At 53.2% G+C, this 9,210-nt stretch overlaps 1 pseudogene across 1 annotated transcript; it reads right to left on the bottom strand.

Annotated features, from left to right (window-relative positions):
* Nucleotides 1-1,180: 1,180 nt before the first annotated feature.
* On the bottom strand, nt 1,181-8,967 carry LOC142819704 (membrane-spanning 4-domains subfamily A member 15-like; annotated as a pseudogene). Its single transcript, XR_016347755.1, has 6 exons — nt 7,982-8,967; nt 6,561-6,671; nt 5,126-5,182; nt 3,190-3,267; nt 2,352-2,471; nt 1,181-2,030 (listed from the first exon to the last, which is right to left on the bottom strand). The product of XR_016347755.1 is annotated as a membrane-spanning 4-domains subfamily A member 15-like (transcript).
* Nucleotides 8,968-9,210: the final 243 nt, after the last annotated feature.

Below are 9,210 nucleotides of genomic sequence, written 5' to 3'. Positions count from 1 at the left end.
GGCCCCTCTGCTCCAATACCTCCTCCAAAGCCCCCGCCTACTGCTTACTGCTCTCCTCCCTCCCACAGCAGCCACACAGCTGATCAGGGCAGCAATGCCAAACAGCTGTGGCTGGTGGGTACTGAACTATATTTTTTCATAGGAGCTCCAGCCCCAGAGCACCCATGCCATTGGCGCCTAGGCCCCGATCCACTCAGACAAACCACCACAATAATGTCTCGTTCTGCCAGGGAACACCGAGCAGGAGTCCGGTCAAGCTGCCTCCTCTCTGCTTGCTGGGCACAGCCAGCCAGCTTCAGGCCATCCTCGAGCTCCCTGCTGGGTGGGCAGAGGGTTCCTCTGTGAGAGCCAGGCCATGTGCCTGACATGCACCAGTTTGCCACCCACAACGTGTACGTCCATCACTGTCACTCAAGCACACTGGCCCTTGGGCTGTGCATTGGAGGGATTCCATTCTTGTCGTGCTCAGGACACCTTAAAAACTTTGATTTTTATTCAGTCCCACTCACTCATCTATTGCCTCTTTAGAGTGTCCCCAAAAATCACAGAAAAAATGTTAAGCCAAGGTCCCTGAGAGAAGAGAGCCATTCACTGAACCAGACTTGCCTTCCAGAATGAATGCCCACATCTATGCACTGCGGTGTGCTGCTTGCATATGGCCAACCTGTCCTAGCAAATGCTCAGTATTGGAATTGATACAGTGTATGTAACAGAAACTGCAGGTAGAAGGAAATTGCTGTTCTTCAGACACTTGGGCTACGTCTAGACTGGCATGATTTTCCACAAATTAGACGTATCACAATTGCTAATGAAGCGGGGATTTAAATCTCATTAGCATAAAAATGGCTGCCGCTTTTTCTCAGCACGGAGCTTTGCTGGAAAAAAGTGCCAGTCTAAATGCAGATCTTTCGGAAAATAAATCCTTTTCCGTAAGATCCCTTATCCCTTATTTTAAGAGGGATAAGGGATCTTTCAGAAAAGGCTTTATTTTCCGAAAGATCCGCGTCTAGACTGGTGCTTTTTTCCAGCAAAGCTCCATGACGAGAAAAAGCGGCAGCCATTTTTATGATAATGAAGCGGGGGAGATTTAAATCCCCGCTTCATTAGCAATTGCTATATGTCTAATTTGCATCCCTTTTACGAAAAAGGGATGCAATCTAGATGTAGCCATAGTGGGTTAGAGCAGGGGTTTGGGTTCTCTAACTGGCTCTGGGAAAGAGTGGGGTCTAGTGAGCTAGAGCAGCAGGGGCTGGGAGCCAGGACTCTCTGGGTTCGTTTTTTCATCAGCTCTGGGAAGGGACTGGGGTCTGGTAGGTGGGGCCTGGGGGCCAGGACTGCTGGGTTCTGTCCCCAGCTCTGCTAATTTCTCTCTCTGTCTGGTGCATATTCTGTCTCTCTCCCACAGCCCCCACCAAAGCTGCTTCCCTGCCGCCAAACCTCCTGCTGTCCTCCCAGCCCATCAGCTCCCCTCTCTTCTCCAATCACAGCAAGCTCCAGGCACCTCACCCCAAACCCAGCACACACTTTCTCTGACAGCAGGGAGTAGCAGGGACAGTCCAGACAGGCTCCTACAACATGGGACAGGGGCTTAGGATCAGGGGCATCCCACTGAGCACAGCAGTGAAGGAAATCAGGGCTGGGTAATGAGAGGAAAAGGTTTTACTGGAGGCGGCCTGGACATGTTACAGAGTGTGCGACCTGGGGCTGAGATCCCATCCACAAGGTGGGCTGGAACAAGCCATGAGACCAGCGGATCAATTGTGCAATGCTGTGTGTCTCCATTGGCAGTATAATCAGTGCATGGGGGCAGCAGGTGCAGTGTCAAGATCAAGGAGATATGACCAGTTCCCAAGCTGCTGCCTTGGTTTCCAGCAAGGCACAGTTGGGCACAGTATGTGGGGAGCTGGCAATCCAGTTCACGGGGTGAGGTCCTTGTAAGGGGCAGGAGTGCAGGCAACACCATCAGTGTGGGCATTGGTGGCAGTAGTGGGATTGTCTGCAGGCATCATGTTATGGTAAATGACCACAGTCTGGAGAAAAAAATAAGGACAACCTATTAGGACAGGACTCAAGCACACCTCTTAGCACAGCAATATCCCAGTCATATGTTCCAGCCTAACCCAGACCTACCCGGCTAGAGTCCTGGCTCCTAGCCTCTCCACCCCACCCCCTATGCACACACAATTTAACCTACTAGACCCCACTCTCATCCCCAAGCTGGAAACTGAACCCTGCAGTCCTGGCTCCCAGCAGCCCCAGCTCCCAGCAGCCCCTCTCTAAGTCATGAGACACCCCCCTCCCCTTCCACTGTGCCTGTTGTTAACACAGGCCCCTTGGCAACACATCATTACCACTTCAGTGTAGCTGTTCCGGCAGACGGTTTTGCACCAAAAGGCTGAAGTGGAGATGGAGATGAAGAATTCCAGGAAGGTGAACAGTAGCAGAACCAAGGTGCAGGACCTGATTAGTTTCTGCCAACGAGAAACCCGTGAGAATTTCCTAAGGGCAAAGGCCCTGCCCTATCGCCCAAAGCCAATCAGCCACTGCCCTGAAGCTGGATCAGAGCCAGCGCCCCCTTGAGAGGAAAGGCTCCATGTCCCATTGCCTGCCAACTGCTTAAGTCAGTCCCTGAGGTAGCCATGGGAGGCAGGATGGTCCCGAGAACACAGGGGTATGGGCGCACAGCTTTGTTCTGCCATATGAAGCACTCACATACACTCTGCAATGCTCTGGATTCAAGTCACACACGAAGTAGTAGTTGAACTCTATGGCTGCGTCTAGATTGGCATGATTTTGCGGAAATACTTTTAATGGAAAAGTTTTTCCGTTAAAAGTATTTCCGCAAAAGAGCGTCTAGATTGGCACGGATGCTTTTGCACAAAAAGTGCTTTTGCGCAAAAGCATCCGTGCCCAGTATAGATGCACCTTTGCGCAAGAAAGCTCCAATGGCCATTTTAACCATTGGGCTTTCTTGCGCAAAAAATTAAGGTGTCTACACTGGCCCTCTTGCGCAAGAGGGCTTATCCTTGGGCGGGAGCGTCAAAGTATTTGCGCAAGAAGCCCTGAATTCTTACATTAGAATGTCAGTGCTCTTGCGCAAATTCAAGTGGCCAGTGTAGACAGCTGGCAAGTTTTTGCACAAAAGTGGCTGCTTTTGCGCAAAATCTTGCCAGTCTAGATGCACCCTACGAGGGTGATAAGGTACAGGATCAGGGCACAGCCAGCCACCAAGGAGCTAATGATGTTCATTCCCAGGGTGCCTTTCACCTAGAAGGGAGGGTGCGTTGGGGTGCGCTGAGAGCTAAGTTCCCTCTAAGCTGCATGGCTGTTGCATACGAGCCCACGCAGGGCTCTGGGCAGGCACGCAGAGTGCTACCTCTGCCTGCTAGCCCCACACTGACCTGCCTGCTGCACCTGCTCTGGGCTGGGCTGGCAGGCAGGGGCCCTTCCTCACCCATGGCAGCTCTGTGACAATGGAGGGGGCACTCCCCGCCCCGCCATGGCTACTCTGTGCTGGGGCCATAGGAAGAGGCACCTCCCCAGCCTAACCCAGACCTACCCGGCTAGGGGACAGGCGCCCCTCCTCTGGCTGCCCCCACTGCAATCGTGGAGAGGAACCTCTTGCCTGGCCCCAAGTGGCTGCTGTGACAGAGCGTTGGGGCAGTCCCCTCTCCCTGGGACAGTCTGCAGCCCTGAACCCCTCATTCCCAGCCCACCCACAGCCACAGCCTGCACCCCAACCCTCTGCCCCAGCCCTGAGCTGCTTATCCACAGCCACAGCCCATGCCACAGGGACAGGCAGGGCCCCCTCCTATGCCCCAACCCTCTGCCCCAGCCCTGAGTCCCTTATCCACAGCCCTAGCCTGCGCCACAGCCAGACCCTTCTCCTATGCCCCAACCCTCTGCCCCGGGCCTGAGGCCCCTCCCACACTCAAACCCCCTAGGTCCACTCCTACCCCATGAATGTTGTTAGGTGCACCAATATGGAGGTGACATGCTGTGATGGATAGGACTGCAGGCCAGCACCCGGTGACTCAAGAGTTAAACTCAGGTAACTAGGGGGTGTTGGCAGAAAGCCAGGAAAGCCAATGGGAAAAAACGTTGACCTCTGAGGCTACGCCTACACTGGCATGATTTTGCAGAAGAACTCTTTTGCGGAAGAGTCTTGTGCAAAAATTCTTCCAGAAGAGAGCGTCCACACTGGCATGTGCCTTTGCCGAAGAGATGTGCTTTTGCGCAAGAACATCCATGCCAGTGTAGACGTAGCTTGAATGTTATTTAGATACCTGGCTGCTCCTTCCTGTGTACAAGTTCTAAGGGAAGGGCTGGAGGGAGCAAGGTTCAGTTCTCAGAATGACATTGGGCATGGGATGAACTGGGCCTTGAAGTGCGGCCCAGCCCAGCTGGTGAACAGGGAAAGCAATGCATGCATAGTCACCATCGGGGGATTTTCCTTTGGTTTGGCTGTTGGGTTAAGCTTCTCTGTGTTGTATCCATGTGGTCCCGCTCTCCCCCCTCCCCCATTGACTATATAGGCTGTACCCAGAGATGTGATGGTCTCTGTGTTTTAATTTATTTTTCCCAGTTGCTTGGTAACACCTAGCAACCAAGTATGCTTTAACAACAACTAGCTGGAGTTACTTGGCGTTGCTCAGTCCCACTCCCCACCAACCAATTCGGACCACTGGCTGAGAGCACAGTTGGACACTAAGGGTATGTCTAGACTACATCCCTCTGTCGGCAGAGGGATGCAGTCTAGACATACTCTCACAGATTAACATGGCATAGAGCCCAGCCCCTCCCGAGGAAAACACCCACCCACCTGGCTCTGGGGAGGGCCCACACGATAAGACCTCATTACTGTGATCATAATGCTAACACCCTTGGCTGTAGCAGTGGAGACCAATGGCCAAACCCTCACTCAGTCTGGAACATTTAAGGTGTAAATTGTTACGCTGAATTAAAGCAGTGTGAGTGTGAGATTGTGGGACAGAAGGGGGTTGTATGGAGATAGATAGATAGATAGATAGATAGATAGATAGATAGATAGATAGATAGATAGATAGATAGATAGATAGATAGATAGATAGATAGATAGAAAGGAAAGTGAGGCATCAGTTTGTACCAGTGGTATCTTGGGATTCTTTGCAGCCGCCACTGAGAGGGCCCCCGAGACAACGTACTGTAGGAGGAGAGAGAAGAGGTCAGAGGCTGGGCTGTACCTGTGTCTAGTGCTAACGGAGCACAGTGGTGAAGTGCTGTGCATGCTGGGTAATATTAACTAGGGTGAGCTAGTCCAGCAGGAGACAAAGCAAAGGCCAGTGGCCATGAGAGAGACCAGCATCTGTGCTGATCCACCTACGGCCTGGCCCTGAACATCTGTATGTTCCCTCCGGCTCCCTGGCAAACTGCCTGGTGGCACCAAAGTTTCTTGTCTCCAATTGCTAGACCTGCTGCTACTGCCCCCAAGAGTTGAGGCTGCCCCACACATCCCATTGTAAGATCCCACTTTCAGGTGCTGAAAGATTTGCTATGAGTTACTAGGGCTGAAATTTCCCACTAGCAGTCTGCTGCTGGCTGAACTTGGGGGACACATTCAGGCACATTGGTTCAGCCATTGCTGAGAACGGGCTGCAGGAAAATCAGTTGTTTTGTGCATGTTACAAGTGGTTCACCGAGTGGCACCAGAGCCAGCATGCTTTGGAGCAGGGGCCTGGAACTGGGCTGGGTGGAAGTCACCTAGGGGACTGGGATGTGCCTTTGGCAGTTCCATAAAAATTCCCCCAAATCCAGTCAAATTAGAAACATCTGAAAAATCTCAGTTTGCACATGCTCCATAGAGATATGGCAGAGTATGGCTCAGGGGTAGGCAATAATTTTTGACCAGGGGCCACTTCAGACATTTTTGAAATAGCCCTGAGCTGCCAGAAGGGGCGGAGCCTCAGGTGGAAGGGGTTGGGCCAGGACACTTCGTGCTTCCCCAGCCACAGACCCTGATTGGTCTGCGGGTAATGGGAGCGCATGAAGTCTTTGCCCTGCCCCCACACCCCCGAGAGATATGTCAGCTGTTTTGAACAGCTGGCGGTTCCCTGTAGGTGCCCATATCCCCTGAAGGGTGGGAGGAGACTTTGCGTGCCTCCTGCCCCGCCCCCAAGCGAATCAGAGCTTGGGGGAGGGGAGCACATGAAGTCTTTGAAGCGCCACATGCTCCTTGCAGGGTGGGAGGAGACTTCATGAGCTTCCCCCTGCCCCCTGGTCGATTGGCCTGGTAGTGGGGGGGGGGGTCGCAAAGTCTCTCGCTCCCTGCCTTCTGGTGTGCAGTGCTTAGAGTCAATTGCCAGGGTTGACTCTAAGCACTGCATGTTCTCCTGTCCCTAGGTCCTGATTGGCCTGAGGGCAGGGGAGCAGCAGGGCCTCCGTGGGCCGAATCAACCCACTTTGCCTACCCCTGGTCTGGCAGCTAGATCCTGCAGGGGCTCTGTCTGCTCTGAGCATGCTCCAACCATTCCCTGCTCCTGTGTGTGGCTGGACAGCCGAGGCAGGATGGAGCTGCGACGTACCAGCAACCCGCTCCACATCGGGATATGCACACTCCTTTCCAATCTCCAAAAATATAAATCGGCCAGAGACGTCACCATCCCGACAGCAAGCAGCACGGCTCCAACTAGAATCTGAGTGATCGGCCAGGAAGCAAAGCCAAGAATTTCAGCACAGGGGTTGTTTTCCCCTCGGCACCCTTAACAGGTCCTTCTGTCTATCACCATAGACTCTGATTGGCTCACAGTCTTTAATGCATTGACTCCCCCTACCCCGAAGCAGGAATGTGCTGTTTTCCCTATTGTACAGGTGGGGAAACTGAGACATAGAATAAGATTAAAGGACTTGCCCAAGGGGCATATGAGGATTTTATGGCAAGGAAGGGCTAAGTAGGCCCATCCATCCGATCAGACACACCACGGAGACCTGGGAAGGAAACCAGGATATACAGGCCCATGGGTATGGTCTGGGACAGCAGGGGGTTGATGGGACACCATTCTGTCTGGGCCCATGGGTGGCTGGAATGGGGGGGGCGCGCACCGGGCTGGATGGGCCCATGGGTGATAGGAACAGGGGGACACCAGGATGTCTAGGCCTATGGGTGGCAGGAACCGGGGAGCGGGGCAGGGGGGAGGGACACTGGGCTGGCTGGCCCAATTGGTGGCAGAAATGGGAAATGGGAGGACACTGGGATAGAGGGGCCGGCCCATGGATCTGACCAGAGGTGACAGGGAGGAGGGCGAGATACTGGGCCAATAGGTCTAATCTCCATCACAGGATGGGAACAGGTTGCAACCTAACTAGGTCCAGGGTCCTGTCTGTATTAGCAGGGAGGGAAGGGATACAGGGTAGATGCTCCCCAGCATCTGACCCTGGCCATCACTGAGGCAAATCTAATGTTCCTGTGTTTATCCCTGCAAAATGCTGGGAATGATAATTCCAGCTGAAGCCACAGTCCCTGTGAACCATCCTGCTGCTCCCGCGGGGAACTCAGATCTGCTGAAAGGGAGCACTGGACATGGGCGCTTGGCCTGGGGGCTCTAGGCTTGGAAACCAATGGCAGAGAGAGACACACCAGCATTGCCTGAGATCAGGGCAGTGACCCACAGTCAGGCAGGGGTGTGTGGAATAGACGTCCACTGTCAGAGGATTACACAGGCCCCAGCTGGCTGTGCTCGCTGGTGGCGTGCCTGGAGTAACCAGCCCAGGCTCTGCTGTGGCATGATGCCCCCGGGGCAGCAAGAAGATGGAGCTGGGTCACCTAAAGACTCACCCAGTTTATCCTAAGAGGTGGAGGAAATTGTCTTCTAGAATCCCACCCCCAGCATCCTTCAGCCAATGGGACAAAACCTTCAAACCATGACATCATCACAGAAAGCTCTCACTGGCTGATAATCCAAGCTGGATGGAGCTACCTGCCCCAGTTATCCCTTTCAGTTCACACAGTACTCACCCCCAGGGCCAGCGGCTCCCCCTGGAGAACTTCTCCAGGGGCTGTGGTTTGGCTGGGGTTGCGGCACTGGCTGCGAGGGGCTGGGAAATGATCCTGTTGATGATGGTGATGTAGCCGTCTGAGCAGGTAGTCATGGTGGTGGCCATGTCAGCACCCTGCTGAGATTATTGCTGGGCTTTCTGTGTGCCAGCTGGGCACTGGAGAGGTATGAGACACCCCTCCCACGAGGATAACAGAGAAGCCCTGCAGGCTCATCTGGGGCACCCTGGCCCTATGAAGGGGGACATACAGGGCAGGGTTTTCCTTATGATGCCCAATCACTCCCATGTTCATATCATCCTAATTCACTCTTTTAGTATCACCATCACTTTCACCTGCAGCCCCTGCTACTGAACCACATGAGGCTCTCACAGTCTGTGCCCCATGGAACCTGTCCCTGTCCCCATGAGACAGTGGAGCAGTGGGTCTGTTGTTCCACTGGCTGACACCGATGTCCCATTTCTAAAACCAGTATCTCACTGCTCACACCTGTACTAACCCCAGTCTCCCACCAAGCCCAGTGTTGCACCTGTCATATCTGTTTTGCAGTTCACACACCAATATACCATTGCTCACACCAGTGCCCCATTACTAACCCCAGTATCCCACCTTTCTCAGCAATTTCCTACCTCTCAGCAGTAGCTCATCTCAAACACCAACACCTCACTGCTAACACTAGCTGCTCACCATGCATGCCATTATACAGCTTCTCTGCCACCAGTATCCCAGCACTCACACCTGTATCCCATAGCTGACACTAGTTTCCTATCACTCACATGATTTTCCAACTTCTCAGCCTAGTGGCTCACCTCAAATACCAATATCCCACCTCTTAACACTGTTATCCCATGGTTATCCCACTTCTCACACCAGCATCTCAGCAGAACTCCTGTGCTATACCATCCAGCTTCTCAGGGATCGAGGATTCAGTGAGGTGCAATCTGAGAAGAGTCTCAATCTAATCAAAGGGTGGGAAAAAATCAGTTTTCTTTTTCAGCCAGGAGAAAACGGGGTGATGATCCATTTATAATTCAGCGGATGATACACACACACACACACACACACACACACACACCCCGTCCAGGTCATGTCATCGTCACTTTAGCACTTCCCCTCCATGTCTGCATAAATCCAGGGAGCAGCAGGGGGCTCTGTGGAGTTAAACTTCCCCCATGCCCCAA

This window comes from Pelodiscus sinensis, chromosome 22 (genome assembly GCF_052426305.1).
Source record: "Pelodiscus sinensis isolate ZL-2025 chromosome 22, ASM5242630v1, whole genome shotgun sequence".
NCBI lineage: Eukaryota > Metazoa > Chordata > Testudines > Trionychidae > Pelodiscus > Pelodiscus sinensis.
The sequence above is the reverse complement of the archived record's forward strand: the minus strand, read 5'-3'. Positions and strand labels throughout refer to the sequence as shown.